This window comes from Camellia sinensis, chromosome 9 (assembly GCF_055761805.1).
Source record: "Camellia sinensis isolate YWXY chromosome 9, ASM5576180v1, whole genome shotgun sequence".
NCBI classification, from domain to species: Eukaryota; Viridiplantae; Streptophyta; class Magnoliopsida; order Ericales; family Theaceae; genus Camellia; species Camellia sinensis.
The window spans coordinates 147,250,211-147,274,709 of record NC_138969.1 but is presented as its reverse complement, the minus strand read 5'-3'; the positions used below and the strand labels follow the sequence as shown (position 1 = coordinate 147,274,709).

At 44.0% G+C, this 24,499-nt stretch overlaps 1 pseudogene; it reads right to left on the bottom strand.

The window, feature by feature from the left end:
• LOC114316740 (wall-associated receptor kinase-like 22 pseudogene) overlaps nucleotides 1-20,186 on the bottom strand; it is a 58,797-nt pseudogene extending 38,611 nt beyond the window's left edge.
• Nucleotides 20,187-24,499: the final 4,313 nt, after the last annotated feature.

The window sequence follows — 24,499 nt, the reverse complement described above, 5'->3', positions numbered from 1 at the left end:
TGAACTTCAAGGTGAAGTTGCCTACGTATCCCAAAGATGGGAATCAAGCCTTACGTAGTTCAGGCCAAGGTTCACTCGAGTATTTTCACTCTCCTTTTGCGCTCTAACTTTTGCCAAGGCCGCCCTTTGCGGGTTTTCAACCTTGCGAGCTCAGTTTTTATATTTTCTAATTTTTTATGCTCTGACTTTTGCCTAGGTCGCCCTTTCGGGTTTTCGGCCTAGCGAGCCTCTCAAGGGTAATATTTCTTCAACTTGTCCATATTGATTGGTTGTGAGAACTCCAAGCCATCTAGATCCATCAGAACCACAGCTCCACCTGACCAGATAGCTTTGATGATGTAAGGGCCAGTCCAATTGGGTTTGAACTTGCCCCTTGGGTCGTGGACGGGAGCTCGGTTGTCTTTGAGCACCAAATCTCCTTCTTTCAGATTCCTGGACTTAACCTTCTTGTTGAAAGCCCGGGCAATTCTGCGTTGATAGCCTTGGATGTGGTACAGTGCTTTCAGTCTTCTTTCATCAAAGAGCATGAGTTCTTCGAATCTGCTTTGCTGCCAATCTGCTTCGGCTATTTGGCATTCAGCCAATACTCGTAATGACGGAACCTCAATCTCGTTGGGTAGAACAGCCTCCATTCCATAGACCAATGAATATGGAGTTGCTCCGGTAGAAGTTCTGATTGAAGTCCTTTAGCCCCACAGAGCAAATGGCAGCTTGTCTGGCCAATCCCGATAGGTTCCCACCATCTTCTGCAGTATATGCTTGATATTCTTGTTGGTGGCCTCAACCGCTCCGTTGGTCTGCGGCCGGTATGTAGATGACTTATGGAAAGCCACATTGTATTTTTCCAACAAGTCTATCACTTCTTTCTTGAAGTGGGAACCATTATCTGAAATTATCTCATTTGGCACCCCGTAGCGACAGATGATGTTGTTTCTGATGAACTTTACGACGTGCGACGCCTTCAACACCGCGTATGATTGGGCCTCGACCCACTTTGTGAAATAATCTATCGCTACTAGGATAAACTCATGCCCGTTTGACCCCTTCGAGGTAACAGCTCCGATCACATCAATTCCCCAAACTGAAAAAGGCCATGGTGAAGTCATGTTGTACAGCTTTGACGGCGGGATGTTCATGCGGTTTGCATGAATTTGACACTTGTGGCATCGCCGAACAAAACTAATACAATCCTCCTCCATGGTTGACCAGTAGTAGCCCTGTCTGATGATCTTTCTGGCCAGCATTACTCCATTCATGTGTGCACCGCACTCCCCCCCATGGATGGCCTCCATCAGGCGCTTCGACTTTTCAGCTTCTACACAGAGCTTATGCATTCCCAGATGACCCCTTTTGTACAACTTTCCCCCGCAGATAATGAACTGAGCAGCCATTCTTCTGATGGCCCTCTTATCCTTAGCATTTGCCCCTAGTGGATACGTCTCCTTTTCCAAGAAGTTCCAGATGTCGTAATACCAGGGGTTGCCGTCTTGAGCCTCATCTATGGCGGAAATTGACTCGTATGCTGGCGCAAACTTTTGATCAATAATGACTGGACGCATCCGGACTCCGGACGGGATGTCTATCATAGAAGATAGAGTTGCTAGTGAATCTGCGAACCTGTTGTTCTCCCTTACGAGGTGGGTGAAATTTAGCTTCTCAAACCGAGGAATTAACAAATCCAAGGTTTGGTGGTAAATTATCATTCTTTCCTCCTTGACTTTCCAGTCTCCTTTTGCTTGAGACACAACAAGGTTCGAGTCCCCAATGACGTCCAACCGTCTTGCCCCTAGTTCTAGGGCTGCTTCCAGGCCAGCAATACATGCCTCATACTCTGCCTCATTGTTCAAGACTTTGAACTGGAGCTTGAATGCTAAAGGGATACGGGAATCGTCAGGCGCTATCAGCAACACCCCTATCCCATACCCATACTGGTTTGACGCTCCGTCAAAGTACATCGTCCAAGTTTCGTCTTCGATGTGCAGAATGGCTTCATCTGGGAATAGGTACTCAACCGCTTCATCCCCCTCAACCGGGTGGTCGGCAAGGAACTCCGCTACCGCTCTCCCTTTTACTGACTTGCGCGTTACATACTTCAAATCAAATTCGGAGAGCAACAGCAGCCAACGAGCTAGCCTACCCGTAAGTGCTGGTTTCTCGAAAAGATATTTGATGGGATCCAAACGCGAAACCAACATTACAGAGTGAGCTAACAGGTAGTGCCGCAGCTTCCTGGTAGCCCATACCAAGGCCAAACAAGCCTTCTCCAGCGGTGTATAGCGGGTCTCGTAATCCAGCATCTTTTTGCTCAGATAGTAGATGGCTCTTTCCACTTTGTCTTCTGACTCCTGCGCGAGCATGCAGCCCATGGTAGTCTCAGTTACCGAAAGGTACAATATCAACGGTCTCCCCGGCTCTGGTGGTGACAACACGGGCGGGTTCTGTAGATATTCTTTGATCTGCTCAAAAGCTGCTTGACATCGGCCGTCCCATTGGAATTTCTTTCCTTTCTTCAGGAGACCAAAAAGTGGTTCACAAGTCAAGGTTAATTTAGAGATAAATCATCTTATGAATTGCACTTTACCTAGAAAGCCTCGCACCTCCTTTTCAGTCCTTGGTGGTGGCATTTCTAAGATGGCCTTGATTTTGGAAGGGTCGACCTCGATGCCCCTTTGTGTAATCAGAAACCCTAGCATCTTCCCTGCTATAACACCAAACGTGCACTTCTGGGGATTCAATCGCAGTCGAAACTCTCTGATCCTTTGAAAGAATTTTTGTAAGGCGGTGTAGTGGCCCTCTCTTTCTTTGGACTTGACAATCATGTCGTCCACATACACCTCGACCTCTTTATGGATCATATCATGCAATATTGTAGTTGCTGCCCGTTGATAAGTAGCTCCAGCGTTTTTCAACCCGAATGGCATCACTCTATAACAATATGTACCCCACGGGGTAGTGAACGCAGTCTTCTCTCTGCCTTCGGGTGCCATTACTATCTGATTATAGCCTGAGAAACCATCCATAAACGAAAGCAAAGCGTGTCCTGCCGTGAAATCCACCAATTCATCAATGTGTGGCAAGGGAAAGTCGTCCTTCGGACTGGCCCTGTTCAAATCTCTGAAGTCTACACAGACCCGAATTCTGCCGTCCTTCTTTGGCACCGGAACAATGTTGGCCAACCAAGTTGGGTATTCAGATACCAGCAGGAACCCTGCATCAATTTGCTTGGTGACTTCTTCCTTAATTTTGAGAGCCCAGTCCGGGCGGATCCTTCTGAGTTTCTGTTTGGCAGGGCGAGCCTCGGGATCAAGAGGGATCCGGTGCTGTACAATCTCAGGATCGATTCCAGGCATGTCTTCGTAGGACCACGCGAAAACATCTTTGAAATCTTTTAATAAAGCGACTAAGCGCTCGCGCTCCTCCGAAGACAACGTGGACCCGATCTGGACCAGCCGCGGGTCCTTCTCAGTACCAACATTCACAGTAGTGATTTCATCCATTAAAGGTTTAACAAATCTTTCCTGCTCTTGATCAATTAATCGTTGCAAAACTGGAGGAATTTCTTCCTCGTTGTTTTCATCAAAATTTTGAAAATCCTGATTTAAGCAATAAATCAAAGGCACAGAAAAATACTCAGAAACCACATCCACATCATTCTCATTAAATATTTCCAAGCCGTCAGATTCCTCTGTTACAATAGACTCAAAAGAAAATGAAAATGACGACCTAGACAGGACTGTGGCATCTGGGTTATCACCCCCAGGAATACCGGACTCAGACTCAGTCGAGCTGGAATCTGATTCCGACGCATAAGATTCGGTGGAATCAGATTCCGGCTCACTACCTGACCCGGAGCTACTAGATAAAAAGCCTTCTTCATATTGCCAGATGAGAGAAGGTGCGATAGATGCATCCACGATCGGCGTTGGAAAGCCCGCAGCTATTTCATCTCCAATCATGGAAACCGAAGAGTTATCCCCCAAGCACTCTTGGTCGATCGGAGGATCTAAAAGTAGACTCGCCAGTGCTACCCCCATTTCAAGCTCTGTGCTCTCAGGATCCACTGCTCTACACTGCTCAACCTCAGTTGGTGGGTCTGTCTGCGCTTCGGCAACGTCATCCCCAGGTAATTGTAAGTCGAAGAAGATTTCGAAACCAGGCACGATCTTTTTCTCCACGTTCAGCCATGGTTCTGGGAAGCCGCAGAATGGAAAGTCTTCCCCCTCCCGGACGAAGCGTCCGTTTAGGGTGCCCTAGATGGGCCTACGCATTAACTCAAATGGCTTCCCAGCCTTCTTTGCTCTGGCCCTTCCAGCCATTTCTTTCCCTTTCCTCACCCAGTCCTCTTTGGTGGGCAGATAACCCAATCCAAAGGTGTGAGGGTTGTGTGGCACTTCGGCCGATATCGCGATGCCCTTTCGGCCGCTTCTTCCTAATCCCATTCCGGGGATATGTTGTAGCTTGTTCATGAGGTAGACAGATTGAGCACTGACGTACATACCCTCATTCACAACCATGACATTCTGCACCACTCGAGCCTCGGCCAAAGTGAACCCCGATAAAAACACATCCTCCGTGCCGTGCTCGATCTCCAAGACAGGTGTGGACACTTCCGGCGGCGGATGGATTGATGAATTCCCAAAAACGATCGCTACCCCTTTCCCGTGAGGGTACTTTAGCATCTGATGTAGAGTGGAAGAGACTGCTTTGACCTGGTGCAACCACGGTCGCCCCAAAAGTAGGTTAAAGGTTGCGGGAACGTCCAAGATATGAAATTTGATGCTGTGTTGTCCTGGACCAACCTTGGTTTGAATTTTAACAGTCCCCATCACTTCTCTGCTGGTATTGTCGTATGCTCTGATCACTTGGATAGTTGGGACGAAGTCCACGGGCTTTAACCCGATTGCATATGCCGTTCTGGTCGGGCAGACATTAATCGCAGACCCGGTATCAACAAGTACCACCGGTATCCACTTATCTCTACACTCCACAGAAATATAGAGAGGTTTGTTATGACTTGTGCCCTCAGGCGGTAGTTCCTTGTCCGAAAAGGTTAATGCCGGGGAACCTCCTCCCGGAAAAACCAGCCCAACCAGCTGTTCAGGCGTGGTGTCTATGGAGAGTTTGGACTTGTCCATAGCAGATAGGACAGCTTCCCTATGTACTCGTGATGCCATTAGCAGTCCCCAGATGGAGATGTCTGCTTGTATCTTTTTTAACTGTTTCAGCACAGCTTCCTCTTTAATCTGCTTCTCCTTCTGCTTCTCCGCTTCTCTATCCTTCCCGGATACCTCGGGTTGGTCCAGGTGTGGGGGTTTGAAGTACCGCCCACTTCTCGTCATATGGTCAACCTCATCGAGGTACCAAGTGTCATCCGGTTGATTATTTCCCCAGTCTTCATCCGTGTGGGCAAGACATAAGTCATCGTCTTCCCACCACATTCCGTCGGCAGCCAACAGACACCTGTCTGGCTCCGGTTTAGTTGCATTCGCAGTACTCCCTGTCCACATGCTCGCAGCATTCTCTATCTTCGTGCACACAGCACTTTCAGTCCCCTCAGGACCTTTAACTTTCCTAATTCTCTCAGCCTCCTCAAACTTTTCTTGTTCCAGCTGCGTCAGTACAGCTGGTTGTTCAACAATTCCTGTATCCATAATGCCCAAGTCTCGAGCGGAATTCTTAACACCGGCGCTCTCCGGCGATACAACTTGACTTCCGGCCATTCAGGCCACAGCTGATACCTCCGTCCCTGCCGGGCTCTGTTCTGGTTGGGCTTCCCCCACTTCATCTGGTTGATCCTCGAGCCATCCAGTGGCCTCTGCCGATTCCTCATAGTCGAACCAGTTGATTGCCGAATCCCCCGGTTCCTGGTCATCGAAAAATTGCAGGTTGGCAAAGTCCTCCTCTACGGCTGTCAAATCATCTGCCCCTAGCCCAGATCCATCCCCCCGGATCATGCACAGCTCTCCTGTCTCTGGCAATTCTACACCTAGCCCAATTCGGCTCGTTGATAGGATGTACTCGCTTGGATCATAGGCTCTTCTAGCAAAACTCTGTCCAGCCCCAGATTCAACAATCTCATTCTCTCCCGAAATCTGCCCTGCCCCATCTTCGACGGTTACCACCACCGGCTCTGGTTGGGTTTTGGAGATGTCCACCATGCACAAGAAGTCAGTGCAATCGGGGAGGAACACCTCCGGCTTGGGTAGGTGGGTGGGAGTAATATAGATGCTAGGATCATAAGACATGACCCCAGTCTGGATAAAATTGATTCTATTGGGAGGGGGAGCTTGGTTATGTGGTGGGAGAGGGTTGGTTGTGACATTGGGTTTATCAGGAGGCGCAATCACCTGTTTGTCAATAAGATCTTGGATCTCATGACGCAGTCTGAAACAACAGTTGGTGTCGTGACCGTGTTGTTGGTGATACGCGCAGTACTTTGCTGGGTCATGAGAGGGAGGGAGTGGATTCGGTAGTGGCTTCGGCTCCAGGGGTTTCAAATGCTTTTTCCTGATCAATACCCCTAGAGCTTTGGACAGGGGCATATATAGTGGGGTAAAGGTTCTTTGGCCTCGCGGTTGGAATCTGTTGGTTTGTGTGTTGCTTCCGGACGCGCCGGAGAAGGATGTGGCAGCCATGGGCCTTGGAGGGGGAGGGGGAGTGGTGGTGACCATACTGACTTCCGAGGCTCTTGTATTTACAGCGCCACTCGGGCCCGCATTGTTGTTACGGTTGAAAGTCCTCCTCGGTTGTTCCCTGTCGTGGTCAAACAGACCTTGTTTCATTGCATCTTCGATTTGCACCCCCATCTCGTGTAAATCTGCGAAAGTAGGAAAGGGGACTACAATCATTCTCTGCATCAATTTTGGGTGGAGATTGCGCACAATCATCCGGATTTGATCTTTGTCAGTGGGCCTTAAAGTCATCATTGACGCCTTCGCCCTCCATCGGATTACAAAGTCCGAGAAAGGTTCCTTGGGCTCTTGCCTTGTCGTTTCGAGATCACGGGTTGTGATCTCGATCTGAGTGTTGTACGAATATTGCGCGACAAAGGCCTCAGCCATTTCATCCCAATTCTTTTTCACTTCATCTTGTAACTTTGCGTACCAGTGGGCGGCCACACCCGATAGGGTTCGGTCGAATAGTGAAAGCTTCTGTGGTCGTGTTAGGCCCATTGGCCGCAAAATGTCTGCGAACAGTCGGAGATGGACCATGGGGTCGCCGGACCCGTCAAAGCGGTCGATTTGTGGCATTTTGAACCTATCGGGGAGTGTCACGGCCTCCTCGGTATATCCGTCTTCGATATCCGGCATAGCCTTGACCCCTTGGGATTTCTTGAAGAGCTTATCAAGTTTGCTCAATTTCAGAGCTGTATGATCAACCTCGAACTCGAAGGGAGAGTCGGGGCGATTGGGTGCATGGACCTTGGACAGTTGTGGTGGAAGCGGGGGCGGAGCTGGCCCCGTTGGAAGATTCGTGTCCTCTTGTAAGTTTTGGATATTCGGCAGGGTATTCTGGGCATTTGGTGGGGCGTTCTGAACAGTAGGTGCCTGTTTAGGTAATGGAGCCCCTGTCGGAGGAGGGACTTGATGTGAAGCAGATGCAGCATTCTGCTGTTGCAGTCGGGTAATTAGCTCAGCCTGCTGGGTCATAATCTCGGCCTGTTGCTTGGCGAGTTCATCTCGGCGAACGGCATCCTGCTGCATGGCCCGCATGGTTTCTTGCATTTGGTGCACCATCTCCTCAACTCCTGTTGGCGTTGCCATACTGTTTTGATCTATCTGAACTACTGGCAGATCTGTCTCAATGGGGATCTCAATCCGACTGTCCACTGATGGGGGAAACCACTGTTCTGGTGATCTCTGTTCAGATACACTGCGCTTTTTCTGCTTTCTTCTGGTAGCAGGGGGTAGAGAATGGAACACTGGCTGTCCGTCGATTAGATCTTCAGATCGATTGAGTCGACGTCCTCGTGTCCAAAGTGCTTGGGGAATGCCTGTTGGGTTGGAAGCAATTGTGCTAGAACTGACCTAGCAAAAGATAAATAAAGCGAAAAGGAAATAAATAAACAGATAAACGGACAACATAACAGCTTAAAATAAAATGCATGACACACAGCCGGGCATAACAACACACAATCAATAAGCTGAATACACACTGTCCTCAAACACTGATTATTATCCCTGTATCACTGTCCCCTAAAACAGAATCTGATATTCGCAGATAACTAATTCTCAAATACTGACTGATGCCCGCAGGCCTGATACCCATAATACTGAACTGATGCCCGCAGGCCTGATGCCCAAACTCATATACTGAACTGATGCCCGCAGGCCTGATACTGACAATATTGAACTGATGCCCGCAGGCCTGATGCCCAAACTCATATACTGATACATGCATTCCTGTAGAGACGCACTCTAAAGCACATAACAGATAAGTGAGAGCCAAAACACCCCTATGTTGGGGTAGAGTTTCCCTGTCCTATTTTGTCAGGAGCTAGGGTTTCACTACGCACGCAGCGGTTTCAAACAACCTATAAACGGGTAAGCAACCTGTCCTAGGTTGGAATGGTCTCTATGGATCCGAATATGCACTAGGTCGAATGGTCAAAGAGGGTGCCCCGGTAAAACCAGGGTTTGTGTTCCCATACTGGCAGAGCCCACAACCGGTCAGCCTTATGGTCATGCCTTGACAAGACAAGCCTCTGGCAAACCGTTCAGGAATAGCAGATGGCAAACACGGTGTCCTAGGCGCACCAATGCAAATGCAATGCAAAGAAAGACACAAGTGTAGTCAAAAACAGATATCATGAGTTCGAGTCAAGTTCTCTAAATCCCCAGCGGAGTCGCCAGAAACTGTAACAAGCCCGCGGGGGACCTCGCTACAGCTCGGACTCGATTTGTAGTCACGGTTTTAAATCTGAACCAAAGAGTCCAAATCCGGCAAATCGTTTTGAGAGAACAGATTTTTAGAAAAGAAGTGCCAAACATGGACTGCTTTGCCAGATACAGAGTCGCCACCTAAATATTTTATTTTGGGAAATTTAGGAAACCCTGACTCAGTGCCAAAGGCCACGTGTCCGTCATCACCAAAGTTGCCTCGGCTCGGGAACTTGGGTACGATTGGGGAAGGTCACTTCGTGAGCACCCCCGCTCGCCCGATCAAAGATCGGCCTCTACTAACCATGATATCTATTTTTGAAAACATTGTGTGTTCTTATTCCGGTTATTAGCCTAGGTTACTATGTGATGCGCATAGCATGCAAGTATAGACTGGGTCGCCTGAATTGGAACAAAACATTTCATGTTTGTTTTTGAAAGATGGTTTGCTACTCGCAAGTAGGCTTAAAATGCAGATTTTGCCACCCTCGGGTGGGCTTAGAAAAGATGGTTTTGCCACTATCTAGTGGGCTTAAAACAAATATTTGATGAATTGTCCCAATCCAAACAACCCAACCTTCACCCACAGGCATTCAGGCAGTTATATCATATAAGCAATTAGCCTCATGGTAAGCATGCTATTCATGGCAGTCACTCACACGCATGCAAGGATGCTAAAGCATAAAACTCACCGAGTACTCCAAGCCAAAACAGAAACTCATTAGAAATCATGCATGAATCCTAAGTATACAGAAATGCCTAATGCAACACATGCAAAAATGCAACTATAGCAGGCTCGGCTACTCTAAACATGACATATGGAATGCCACAGCTAACACGTATTCAACTTTGAATTTGAAATACAATGCAGTTAGTATGATGTGCCGAGCCCGGTGCATGCAATACAGATGAATGAATGCAAACATGCTGTCATACTGTATGCTAATTGAAACATGCCCTAATCTAACCATCATAAGCGGATAAATAAAAGGGAAGAAAGACGTGGGGTTGGAAGACATACATCACACTCACGCACACTTATTACAATTGTGCCCTCGCGCAGAGGGTCCGAATAAATAATACAGTCCCGAATAAAAGAATATTACAGTCCAAATATTACAGTCCAAAATAATATACAAATCCCTAATTAATTAACAAATCAACTAAGAAAATAAATAAAACTGGCATGCAAGCTAGGGACTGCCTTGCTTCTGATGGATGATGCATGTCCGGGTTGTCTTGCGCGGAAATCCACCGGGATGCCCCAATTAGCCTCTGTTTAGCAGTTATTCTTGAAACGCGTGCCAAGTCCCGAAAAGTTGTTGATTCTTCGTTTTGCTGCAACAGAGAGCAGGAAAGGGGCATAGCAATGTATTTTCACAGATATATGCATGCCTCGATCCTCGTGCCACCAATCACGCTTACCGAGGTATGATGGCCGAGGAGTCGAAATGCACAATTCAATATAGGATGAATGCACATGAAAACACAACAAGACCTAACTCCATCATGGATGATCCGGAGTGTCGGTGACTGGGGAATTGAGACACATTCCGTCACTCGGAGTACGAAATGCACCTCGTTTCCCGTGCCCGGGCTAACTCCTATCCCGAACACGATGCAATATGCATGACATGTATGAATGCAACTAAGATACAGCCTAGTATGCACAATGCTAAGAAAATGAGATGTCTCGAAATACGTGCACACGGGCACGCAAACTAAGGAAATACATGAATGCGATCTAAGATACAACCTAGCATGCACTATGCTGTAAAAATGAGATGCCTCGAAATGCGTGCACACGGGCACGCAAACCGAGAAAATGACAGAATGCGATCTAAGATACAACCTAGTATGCACTATGCTGTAAAAAAGAGATGCCTCGAAATGCGTGCACACGGGCACGCAAACCGAGGCAATGGCATATGCAATGTAAATGACATGGAAATGTGATATGGGCTTACACTAACATGAGAGAGCCTCAGCCACACTCACATAAGAGGCCGATGGATGAGAATGAAGTGCCTCGAAATGCGTGCACACGAGCACGCAAACCGAGGCAATGGCATACGCAATGCAAATGCATGGAAAATGATATGGGCTTACACTAACATGAGAGAGCCTCAGCCACACTCACATAAGAGGCCGATGGATGAAAATGAAGTGCCTCAAAATGCGTGCACACGGGCACGCAAACCGAGGCAATGGCATACGCAATGCAAATGCATGGAAAATGATATGCAAACATGTTAATGGATTTTCAGCAATGAAATGTGGGGGAAAACAGCCCCAAAATGAGGCGAAAACACACCCGATGCATGGAATAGTCCCGAAACATGAATTTTGGCACCCGAAGTGGCCTACAGCTATATCAAACATGCACAATACGGAGATGCAATGAAAAGACAGAAGCAAGGCAATCCCAAGATAAGAATTTTTCCAGTTCAAAACATGGCCAAATAGCAAGCAAGAACAGTGCAAAACTAGTATGCAAGAAATGGCCCTAAACATGGGATTAAGAAGCAACTCACAGCTGCTGTCCTCGAACAGGTTAGGGCCCTTCAACAAAGTTGAAGAGGGGCCCAAAATATGATGTTTTCCAGAACTATAAAAACCGTAAAAACAAACACAGGTATGGCTGCACTCCCATGCAAGAAAAAGGGTCAAAAGGTGGCCAAAGAGGCAAGTGGTATATGCAAAGCCCAAACTGAAAAATTCCCTTCTACAACATTGAAGAGGGACCAAAAATAAGCATATTCACAAAACTGTAAAAACTCCAAAACAGTATACAAACATGCTAGAAATGCAACACAAAATGAGGCTCAAAAGAGGCTATAACACAAAGTATACAAAATATTCCACAAAAAGCCAAGGACCCTTAATGAAACATGTTAAGAAGGTCAAAATAAGACTATTTCTAGGCCTGTAAAAAGACCAAAAACAGAAGCATGATAGGCTGCCAAAACATGCAAAAATGGGGATTAAAAGAGAGATATAACATGAAGTATATAAAATATGCCTCAAAACATGAAAGGCCCTGAATGAAACATGAAGAATGGGCCAAAATAAGAACTTTTCTAGCTCTGTAAAATGACTAAAAATGGAACCAAGATAGGCTGCCAAGTCATACAAGAATAGGGGACTAAAGATGGATATAAAGACAAGTGGTACATGGAGGTCCCAAACAAAGATGAGCCCTTCTTCAATGTTGAAGAGGGGCTCAAAATAAGCCTAATATCAGTTCATGAGAAACTCCAAAATAGATCACACGTAGGCTAGAAAAAGCATGCAAAATATTGACATACAAAGAGGGTATTGAAGCAAGTGCAAGGTGGAGGGCTCAAACAGGGTTGAGTCCTTAATGAGACATGAAAATGAGCTCAAAAAAATGACCTTTTCAGTTTTGGTCGGAGATCAAAACAATAAGCATGATGGCTAGAGGAATGGTGCAAAAATGAACCAGAAAAGAGGGAAAATGGACTCACCCTTGAAGATCAATACTTTTGTTGATTCTTGGACCAAATTTGTTGCCTCTTAGCTGCTGAAATTCCTCCCCTTGCTGCTGGAATGGAGTGGTGGTGGTAGAGCTTGGTGGTGATGAAGAAAATGAGGTGTAGCTTAGGAATTTTGAGAAAATGAGAGAGATAGAGGGAGATTAGTGTATCAAGGCTTGAAGACAATTTTTCTAACCCCTTCTCCAAGTGTTGGAGGCTGGTTATATGGAGCAAAAAGAGGGAGTAAAGGTGGGGGAAAAAGGAGACAAGCTTTCCCCCACAAAATATCCCCCGGATTGAGATAGTTTCTGGGGGATAAAGCTATGCAGCTGTAAAGTAAACAGTGTGAGGATCATGGCCGGCCAGGTACTTTTGTTTCAGGTGGCCGGCCGGCCACATCCCCTAGCCGGCCGGCTAGGGGTCAAAAGGGTCAAGTTGGTTTAGTGGCCGACCACTACCTAATGGTGTCCTCCCATGTGCCCTCAACACAACCCTGTGGTTAAAAGTCCAAGAAAGTGGCTCAAGGGTGTTCAACATTGGCTCGGAAGGAGGGGTTCAAAAGGGTCAAGCAACATTAGTGGCCGGCCACCAACTTGTAGGGTCCTCCCATGTGTGTACATCACAAATATGTGGTTCAAAGTTCAAGAAAGTGGCCCCAAGGTGTTCAACATTAGCCCGGAAGGAGGGGTTCAAAAGGGTCAAGTAACATTAGTGGCCGGCCACCAACTCTTAGGGTCCTCCCATGTGTGTACATCACAAGTATGTGGTTCAAAGTTCAAGAAAGTGGCCCCAAGGTGTTCAACATTAGCCCGGAAGTGTGAAAAAAACGGGCATCGGAGGGCGTCGGAGGATATATAACTGGTTGCTGCAACAATTACTGGCCTCCCACCCTTCAGTGACCTTCCCGGTGATAAAACAGAGGTACCTGCTAAAAATGAACAAAAACCGATGCAAAACGAATGTTCGGGGGCCAAAACGCGCAGTTCGGGGTCCCGAAAATGGGCTGTTAAGCACCGAAAGTGGCATTCGGCCACGAAGTGGGTTTCTCAGACCCCAGTGTCCCTCAAAAGGGAGAAAATAAGATGTATGCCAAAAATCAGAGCAAAGGGAGATGGTTAAGCGATCCCAAACCGAGGCACACGGCCCACGGTCCCGAAAAACCGGAAACCGGACTCCGAAATGGGCAAAATGGCTTACGGCCACCAAATGTAGCCCACGGCCACTGAGAGATGGTCTACGGTACCTCTCCCTCCCCTCAGGAAAAGAAACAGCGAAAACCGAGCCTGGTTCGCAAACCGAGGCAAAGCACAAAAGAGGGTTCAGAAATCTGGAGGCAGGGCTCACGGCCGCAACTCTGAAACTTCTGAACGAGCACATTATGCAACATCACCAAGCGCTCAATCAGTGATGTCTGAGTCTTAAGGTCGGTCAAAAATGGGGTGTCTACAAGGTGCTCCTTTGGAAGGCCATGCAAGGGGTTGTTATACACATGCAAGAGGGACACTCAATATGACCAAAACAACTCTAGAAATGGCTTATGGAGGTCCTAAAATCCACTGAAAAATGCCTGAACCGAGCTCAATAAGTGCGCAAATATAGGCCCCTTTGTAAGGCCAAAAAGGGCAACAAACAAGGCAACAAGGGAGAGGGTCACCCCTCTCCTTCTTAGGACCTCAAACCACCATCGTCACCACTGAAATCCCTCAAGATTTCAGTGGTGAGGAGGCGCAAACAAGGTGGTCCCGGAGCTCACTAAAAATGCACAAAAATGAGGCCAAACAAGGCCTAAGAGGGGTCAAACAACCCCGAACACCAAAGTGGTCTTAATGAATTATCTTAAACACAAAAAAAACAAAACTTTTTTATGTTATACACCAAGTTCAAATCAGCAAGCAAGACAGGCTAAAATGAGGTACAAGAAAGTGCTAAAAAGGGGAAGAAACTTACCGTTGAAGACCAAATTCGAGACCAGCAGCTTCAGGGGCCAAAACCAGCTTTTGGAGCTCAATAAACCCTCCCAAGAACCTCAGTCCAATGGCAGTGGTGTATGGCTATGAGGTGTGGTGCAATAGGCCAAGAACAAGGGTCTTTGAACACTCTAACACACCCAAATGTAGAGAGAGAGGGAGATATAGAGAGAGAGGGTGATATATATGTTATATATATGTATTAGGTCTGATTTTTGCTCAACCAAAACAAAGGAGGAGAGGGTTCTCTTATATAAGCAAAGGGACGGGCTTGAAGCTTATAAGACAAGCTAAAAAGAAAGGGTCAAGGGGGCAAAGGGGGCAAGGCTTATTAAGGAAGCCAAGCTGGGGGTACAAGCTTCTTGAGGAAGCCAAGACAAGGAATCAAAGCTTCTTCAAGAAGCCTTGAGCAAAGGGTGCAAAAAGAGGGGTCAAAGGTGGTCAAAGGTGCAAAATAGCCACATATATTCATGGGGAGCAGGGTCTGTGCATCCCAGCTGGCACAGCTGGCATGCACCATGCCTGGAAGGTGCAAAAAGGTCAAACTGGCCAGAAAAGGAGGTCGTCGGACAAAATAAATTGCCGGTCGGCACAATAAATTTCCGGTCGGCTAAATAGATTGCCGATAGATGCTCCTGAGGTCAAAAAATGTCCGGTGGATGTTCAAATTGAAGCTCCAGAAGTTATCTTTCCAATGCCGCAAACCTTGCATTAAAATTCCTCCTGTGCAAAAAGTTATGCCCTTTTTGGTGAAGCCGCGTAGATTCGATCCAACCGGGATGATGCCCAACTTCAACTGATCATATCTCCCCCACCCGGACTTGGCTTTAAGAGATTCTTGTGTGCAAAATGAAGCCCCAGAAGTGAGATTTCCGACGGTGGTGGCCCCATAGCTAAAATCCAAGTATGAAGACTAATAAGCCCGATTCAGCGAGGACTGCTCGACTCCCTTCTACCCGGATTCATGCCTGTCTTCTCCTCCAACTTGGTTTCTTCTCTCTTCACCTCCTTTCTTCAACTTCAAACCCCTAAGCAAGGTGTTTTGAAAGATTTTTCAAAGATTTCATCTCTCTTTCATTCATTTCCACTTTGTCCCTGCTCGGTTTATCGAAAAGCGCAACGTTTGACAAAATGCGAGCCTCGGAACATCGTAGAAACTTTATTTCAAGAAAGTTTTGAAAGAGAGGGTTTTAAGGTCTAAAAACCATCAAAATAAGCTTTGGCCCAAAACGGGGTGTGAATTTGGGACTTGTCTCTCTCCTTGCCGAAGAAACTGGATCTTTGCCCTACACACCTTTTATCACCAAGTAAACCATCAGTAACGCCCAAGTCTTAAGAGCGGTCAAAAATGGGGTGTCTACACACCCTCCTTATCATGTTTAAGACTCAAAGGAGTATAAGGAGTATGGTTTTCGACCCTTGGACCATCAATCACGCATTTCAATGCATGATGGCCAAAGAAGCCAAGTGTGCAACTCAATATGGAATGAAATGCACAAAACGCATAAAGGGCTCCAACCTCTATCATGATTGATCAAGAGGTAAGAGATGCACACATAATGCAATGCAACCTAGGCAAGCAAGCAAGGATGCAAATAACTCAAGTGTGCAACAAATCTAATGCAACATGAGCATGTTGACATGCAATATGCAATAGGCATACAACCTAAACATGTGGACATGTATAGCATGCAACAACATGCAAAATGAAACAAGCATGCAACAACATGGTGAGATGGACTTACACTAACATGGGTAGCTCTCAAGCATGCCAAAATCAGTGGCCAAATGAGATGAGAACAAGGCCAAAGATTTATGGAAACATGCACAATGCAAGGGCTCCAAGCCTAAGGCACAAAATGCAACTCTCAAAGAGCAATGCAAGGATGAAACATGGCATACAATGGCATACATTCCAGCTCTGAAATGGCATACTAAATGGCCCCAAAATGACTCTGAAGCATGCAAACACTCATGTAATGCATTGTTAAAGACTCAAACACCGAAGCTAGTGAAATGCTATACACTATAGACATGCAAAGCAATGCTCAAATGACCAAACCACCACCAAAAAGTCCCTATGCAGACCCTAAACAGTGGGAAAATGGTCTAAAATGATAGCTCAAAATGCATGGAAATGAAGCTCATGCAACGACCCAAAAATGAGGCATTCATGCACAACTCTCGAACGCATTTAAAGAGTGAAAAACATGACAATATGGCATACATATAAGCTCTGAAATATGATGCATAATGATGCCAAAACATGTCAAGGGCCCAAACAACGCATGCTAGTGGACCCGATATGCAAAGCTAGTAAGCTTGATTGAACTATGACCATATACAACAATGCATGCATGACCCAAAACACTTCAAACAGAGCTAAGGCAGCCTAAAATATGAATAAAATTAGTTTGGATCATGGCCAAAATATGCTAGGAAAGGGGGCCAAAACATCATGCAATACAAGCTAGTGAACCATGATTTACACTACAACCATATGAAGCACATGAGGAGTCACCAAATCAGTCAAAAATAGAATCATGGCATGTCAAAATATGACCAAAAACCTACTGAAACTCAGTCAACACATGTTAGAATGAAGTGCTACTTTGATAGGCCATGTAAGGGGTTGTTCTACACATGCAAGATGGACATTCAATATGACAAAACCACCTCTGGACAGAGGTTATGGAGGCCCTAAAACTCACTGAAAGGGCCTGAAATGAGGCTAGGAAGCATGCAAGTAAAGGCTCCTTTGAAAGGCCATGTAGAGGGTTACTCTACACATGCAAGAGGGACACCTAATATGGCAAAAAAAGCTTTGGATAGAGCTCATGCAGGTCCTAAAACTCATCAAAAATTGCCTGAAACATAGCTTGGAAACATGCAAATAGGGGCTCCTTTGTAAGGCCAAGAAAGCTAGTAAACAAGACAAGGGGTGAGAGGGTCACCCCTCTCTGATTTTGATGCTCAAAACAGCATGCTACCCACTGAAAATCCACTAGATTTCAGTGGCTAAAAGGCCAAACAAAGCACAATACAAAGGCCTTAGTGCATGGCTCAAAACAAGATGAAAACAAGCATGGAAGGGGGTAGATGACCCCTAACAAAAAAATGACCTTAAACAAACATGTTAAGAAGCTCAAAATAAGACTTTTTTCAGTTTATGCCAAAGCCCAAATATGCTTGCAAATATAGCTAAGATATGAAGCAAAATAAGAACCAAAAGAGGGATAAGAGAGTTACCCTTGTAGCCAAGAAAGACAACAGCTTCTGGACCAAGAAAGTGGCTTCTCAACCTCTGAAAATAAGCTCCAAGGTGCTAAGATGGATGATGGAGAGGTTAGGCTAAGAGGTGTAGTGCAAAGGGGCCAAGAACCTAGCACTTTTGGGACCAAAATAGAGAGATGTATGGAGATAGGTATATGTATGCCTTGGTCAAAAAATCTGAACCTTTGCTAATGAGGGAGAGGGTTTCTCTTATAGAAGAACAAAGGTCCAAGCTTCTCTTAGAAGCTTGAGCAAAAGGGCCAAGCCTCTCTTAGAAGCTAAAGCAAAAAGGGTCAAGCTTCTTGAGGAAGCTAAAACAAAGGGGTCAAGCTTCCTCAAGAAGCTAAGAAAGGTTCAAGCTTCTCTTAGAAGCTTGGAGCAAAGGGTCAAGCTTTTTTAAGAAGCCAAAAAAAATGGGTCAATCTTTTGGGAGAAGCTAAAAAGGGTCAAGCTTTTGGAGAAGCTAAAAAGGGTCAAGCTTCTTGGAGAAGCTAGAGCAACGGTTCAAGAGGTTCAAGCTTCCTCAAGAAGCTAAAACAAAGGTTCAAAAGGTTCAAGCTTCCTCAAGAAGCTAAAACAAAAGTTCAAAAGGTTCAAGCTTCCTTATGAAGCTAAAACAAGGGTTCAAAAGGTTCAAGCTTCCTCATGAAACTAAAACAAGGGTTCAAAAAGTTTAAGCTTCCTCAAGAAGCTTAAAACAAGGGTGCAAATCCTCCATACACGTGTATGGAGGGCAAGGTCTGTGCTTACCAGTTGGCACAGCTGGTATGCATAATGCCTGAAAAAGGCAAAGAAAAGGTCTCGGCCAGAAAAAGTGGTTGATTGACCAAAACAATGGTCGGCCGACCAAAAACAATGCCAACCGGCCAATACCTTTGGCTGGTAGCAATAAAACAGGGCCAGTGGCCTTAAGCCATGGCCGGTGAGGTGTGGGGATGGCCAACAAGCCATTCCCTGCCTTTAGAAGCAAAAACACAAGTGTTTGGTCCATGACCAAGCACAAAACAGATAAGTTGAGAGATCTTGAGGCGAGGCGCATAGCCGAGACCTCCGAGAACTCAAAACGAACACGATCATGGATGATCACCGAGTGTTCAAATGATGACGTCCAAGTCTTGAGGACAATCAAAAATGGGGTGTCTACACCCATATCTCTTCCTCTGAAAATTTAGCTTCCAGTAACTCAAAATACTGATTGAGCCTCACTGATCTGAAACCGCCTTCAAGAGTAGGTCTTTTCCTCCACTTCTCAGCAAAATGGTGAGTAAAATACCTACATACCTCTTGTTTGACTTCTACTGGATCTTCACATACCCTGTCCCCAATCATAACTGAGTTTAGCCCATTCTTACTCTGTCTACTAGTCACCATAACATGGAAGAATCTTGTATTTCTGTCGCCCTTCAATGTCCAATCTAGCCTAGCTTTTTGAAGCCACAACCACTCAGCCCATCTACTTAATTTCCACGCCTCACCTGATACCTCTCTTTTTCTTGCCTTCTCAGCTTCTACTAGGTCTCTATCTTCAGCTAACAAATCCAACTCATGCAATTCATCCTCAGCAGCCTTAAGCTTAACTGTGACATCCCCAAAGACCTCTTTGTTCCACTGCCTCAGAGCATTTCTTAGCAACTTGAGTTTATTATGTAATCTGAATGCAGCCCACCCATGTACCATAGCCTTTTGCCAAACCTTAGCCAAAAAAACTGAGAATTGAGAGTGTGCAAGCCATGCATTGATGAACCGAAATGGCCTAGGCCCCCAATCTCTTTCATCCTTTATCAAGATTAATGGACAATGGTCCGAGAGTAGCCTAGGCAAGTCCCATAACTTGAGCTTGAACACTTCTAGCCACTCTGGATTAACTAGAAATCTATCAATTTTACTCCACCTCCCCCCCCCCCTCTTGTGCATTACACCAAGTAAACTTCCTGCCCAACAGAGGAATTTCAGATAATTCACAATCATTTATGAAGCTATTAACTCCCTTATTCCCCTATCCCTCCTAGTACATCCCCTCCTCTCACCCACATTTCTAATTTCGTTAAAATCACCACCGATGCACCAGGGCTTAGCAAACTTCATCCTCAGATCACCCAGAATACTCCACAGCTTACCTCTACTACCCACCACATTAGGGGCATAAATATTAACAACTACACATTCAAATGAGTTAAAGATTGTACCTGAGAGTAATAGAAAATTCCTATTGCTGTAACATTCACTTAGTTGGAAGACTCGAGGATCCCAGATACACAGCAGCCCTCCAATAAACCTTCTGAATCCACACAAATATACACCATGTTGTCTCTTGGCCATAACGCTTTAACCTCCATATCAGAACAGTGTGACATTTTTGTTTCTTGAAGAATTACAAAATCTATTTCCTCTCAAATAACAACCTTCTAATTATCCCCTTTTTCTCCCTTTTCCCCAACCCCATACAATTCCAAGAAAGTGTCTTCATCTGGAAACTACATAACACCACTGCCACCACGAGGACCACAATCAAGCCCCAACCCCAACCCCAACCCCAACCCCAACCCCTCCTCCAATCCTTTCCTTATCATTTAGCTCTATTTCTGAGACCGTTATCAGTGCTTCATCTTCCTTTCCATTATAATTAATCCCCAACATGCTCCCCATCTGGACTGTAGCTTGAGCTTCCTTAAGGATTGAACTTTCATCTCCCAAGCTGCTCCCAAATGATGATGTCGATGCTAATGCAGCCACTGCTGGCCTGAAGACCACACCTTTGAAGCCTTTCTTTCTCGACGAAGCACCCTTCTAGTTCAAACTCCTACAAGGCCTGAGAAGCCTCCCATTTGAATCTTGTGGATTTGCTCTAATTTTCTCTTGTCGTCCATATTTCCTTTACCTTTCAGATAATCCTTTTTCAATTTGGTATGACTAAGCTTATCGCCCACTCCACTGGGCCTTGTCTGATTACTGATCACACTGGGCCTGATTACCCTTTTTTTGCTCATTAATACCTTCATCTGGGACTGTTAAGTCCACATTCCTTGGAAGCCCATTATTGCTGAAAGAGGATGGACCCAGGATAACTTCTAAATTTATCCCAGGCCTTACAATACCCGATTCACTCAAACTTTTTATGAAGCAAGGTGTGCACACCTGTCCATCCATCTCTTGGACTACCTTATATACACCCCCCACAGGGCTAATCAATGCACTTTTCTCCCAGGAGCCCCCAACATTTTCATTTCCTAAGTCATTCAATGACTCCTCAACTACCGAAGCATGCAACAATCCATTATCCTCATCCAAGTCACCCTCTTTCCTACCTTGACATGTCTCACTGCCTTGACATGTCTCACTGTCATGATCCAGATCATCTCTCCTATCTAGCTCACCCATTGAGTCAGCTACCTTAGTATCTCTTCTCTCATCCTTCTACCTGTTACTACACTGATGTTGTAGACCAACAGTGGCAAATGAACCCGAACCTTCGTCATGATGAACCTTACATTTGCATACCTCTGTCACTATTCTTTGCTCCTCACACACTCTGATTGGATAGATCATCCCTTTACACTTTAGATTGATCACGCTATTAATGAGTTCCATAATCTTCATTGTTACTCTTATTTTTGCACACCTGAATGAAATTGGATGGCACACATCGCCCTTAAATTTGACAACTTCACCCCACACACTACCAATCTTATTCAAGATGACACATATCTTTCTTGTTCCAGATACATACCAGGTACCCATTCTTTGCAGAACTCACACCACTCATGGATCCATGGATAGAACAATGGGAGTTTTGGTTTCATATCCTCCTTTGAATTGAAAGTGACAACCACGTCTCTACCACCTCCATCTTTCAGCAAAACATCTCCCACTCCTTTTTCTTTTAACTCTTTTTTGAACACCTCGAAAGAGGTACTCTGCTTGAGCCTTCTGATAACACTCTCATATAGCCAACCATTTCCCACTTTTGCCACTCTAACTATTGTACCTGTCCTGTTGTGATTGACCTTTGCAGTGACGACATCTGCAAAAGATCTATGGTCCCTGCTCTGGAATTTATTCTTTCCACCACCTGCACTTCCCACCCTTGTACTATCTATCCCATGGACCGAGTGTTGATTTAAAGCTTCACTCCTAACATTCTCTTTACTGTATTCTGCAATCTTAACCTCCAACGCTTTATCATCCACCCACAAACCATTAGCTCTCTAGACTGCTATGTCTGTGGCCACCAGGCAATCAAACCTAACAAAACCAAACCTCGAGTTTTTTGCCTTTCTTCTCTTCTGTGTGATAAAGACATTTTTGACGATGCCAAACTTTATGAATAATGAGTATAACACTTTTGGATCCATTGAGTTTGGAATATTATCCACAAACATTGTGAACAAGCCATTTCTTTGCCCCTCAAGCCTCATATCTTGTCTTTCTCGTTGCTTCACCACCGGAATCTGCCATTCTCTCCCTATCTCTCCTAGAGGTTGATGCCTTTATCTAATCTTATCATCAGAAAATTGTTAAAAATGAATGACAAATATTGATCAGCGAACAAGTACTCCAATCAATATTTTTAATTTAAGAAAATTATTAAAAAATAAATGATAAATATTGATAAGAGTAATTTTTTTTAGCATAAATTTTAATCAAGTTTTTAAATTAGTACTCCAATCAATATTTCTATAACGACCACGTGATGCCATGCCATTGTAAATGGGTAGTCACTTAAAAGCAAAAAGGAAAAGGCAGAGTAATATTGTAGTAGAATTATTGGGCGAATTCATACGAGATTTTATTTCGATTTTAATTGAGCTCTTTGTTAGTGATAGTGGAATTGATTCTCAAAATTAATAGACCTATAAGGCCAGATACTGAGTTATAAAAAAAATTATTGTAATAAGATTAGAGGATAACAAGCTTATTTGGTGCAACTTTTTGAAAGTTGAAAATTGATAATAAAAAGCCAAACAAGCATATCTCTTTCTTCTAGAGTAGAAATTAGATTAATTTTATATTTAAATTGAAGCCCGAAAGTAAACTTTTCAATGATTATGACCTCACATCAAGATTCAAAGCGTGGAGAGAGAAATGAGTAAAAGTGTGTAGACTAATCAAAAATAAATATATGAACTTGGAGTTTTTATTATAGGTGGATTCCCTCCGGTCCATAATCTGGATTGGAGGGTGTTATTCAAGTCCATAAGGGTCACCATGGGTCTCGTTCCAATGATCTAAACTATTCATTTTGTTAGATACATTGTGTATATCATCCACCTAAAAAATTAGATCGATCTGATAATTATTACCTATTCAATTTATTGTGTTTGTTTCACACAAAAAATGAATGGATTCTTTTTAAAACACAATTGTCGTCTATTTTTTTTTTTTTGTAGCAAATATGATAAATTAAATAAGATACAATTATCAAATCTACTTAAATTTTTTGTGTGGATGAAATACACAAACTGTCTGACACAATAAATGGTTTGGATTATTAAAATAGGACTCATGATGAGCCCTAGGATCTGAACAACATTCTCCAATCCAAATTATGGACCAGAGGAAATCTACCTCTAAATATTTATGTTCTTGTTTCTTTCTTTGCAATCAATTTTTTTTTTTTAAATTTACTTAAATTATTTTTATTTCATAGATTATAAAGAGAAAATATAACAAACACTCCAACATAAAATTTTAAAAATAAAATAAAGTAATTTATAAACCGCTTCATAAACTACACGAAGCAATCGCTCCATTTCTATGTTTCTAAACACTTGGAATGAAAACGAGCTTACCAATGATAATACCCGCATTTGACTTGGGAGGTTTAATGGACGTATCTGCATACAATTGCAATAAACTCTATCAGAAATTTAAAGCAGTTATCAACCCAAAAAACAAACTTTACAATTGGGTTTTTTATTGATAAATCCCATTTAGAGGTGTTCTATCCCAATAAGTTCATAGAGGAATATTATAACCTAATTAGTCCCATGTGTTTATACTTTTATTCCATAAGCTCCTTTTTTCTTGATTTATATTCTTTGTTAGACTATTATACCCTTATGTCTATTATTGATATATATTATATACAAGAATGATATACACGTTTCCATCTATTTTTGTTGTGGTAGGGTTTCGTTCCTATAGGAGAGAAGACGACGACACCGAGTTTGTGGTAGTATTTCGTTTCGGTAAGGTTTCATTCCTGTAGGAGAAAAGATGATGATTCAGAGTTTGTACTCTGTTTTTTTTTTTTTTCTGCCATAGTTAAGATTTCCGCTGGAAATCAAAGGAAGAGAGGAGGATTTGAATCGACGGAACAGAGATGATGGCTTACAAACTTGTTCAGTAGATTGATTGAAACTTACATTTGACTGGATTGAATCAAAGGGAAAGAGAAGATGGATTTGAATCGCAACTATTTTTGTGTCCAGTCTATATTGTTAAATTCTTTTTTCCAATTCATTTTCTGGAATTGATGGACATGCAAGTTTTATTTGGTTGAATGGTTTATGGGTTATGGGTTTTGTCTCGTTATGTGGTTGAGATATGACTTTGTTTTTTGAATGTGGTGAATATTCACATCGCAGGAAGAATGTGAATGTATATGAAGGATTGTATGCTCTGTTTCTTGCTTTTAACATTATTATCAAGATTAAATTTTGATTGGTTGGTTGTATGGGGTTGTTGGTTTTGATTGATCATGTGTTTGAGTTTTGATTTAAATTTTTGAATATAGTGAATATTCACATCACCCGAACAATGTGAATGTTCATAAAGTATTCGGTTTTGGGATTAGTTGTGCAAAATATAGACTAGCTATTTTTTTTGCATGATGTGATCAGTGTTAATATTCACATTAATTTGAATTGAAAATTTATCATTA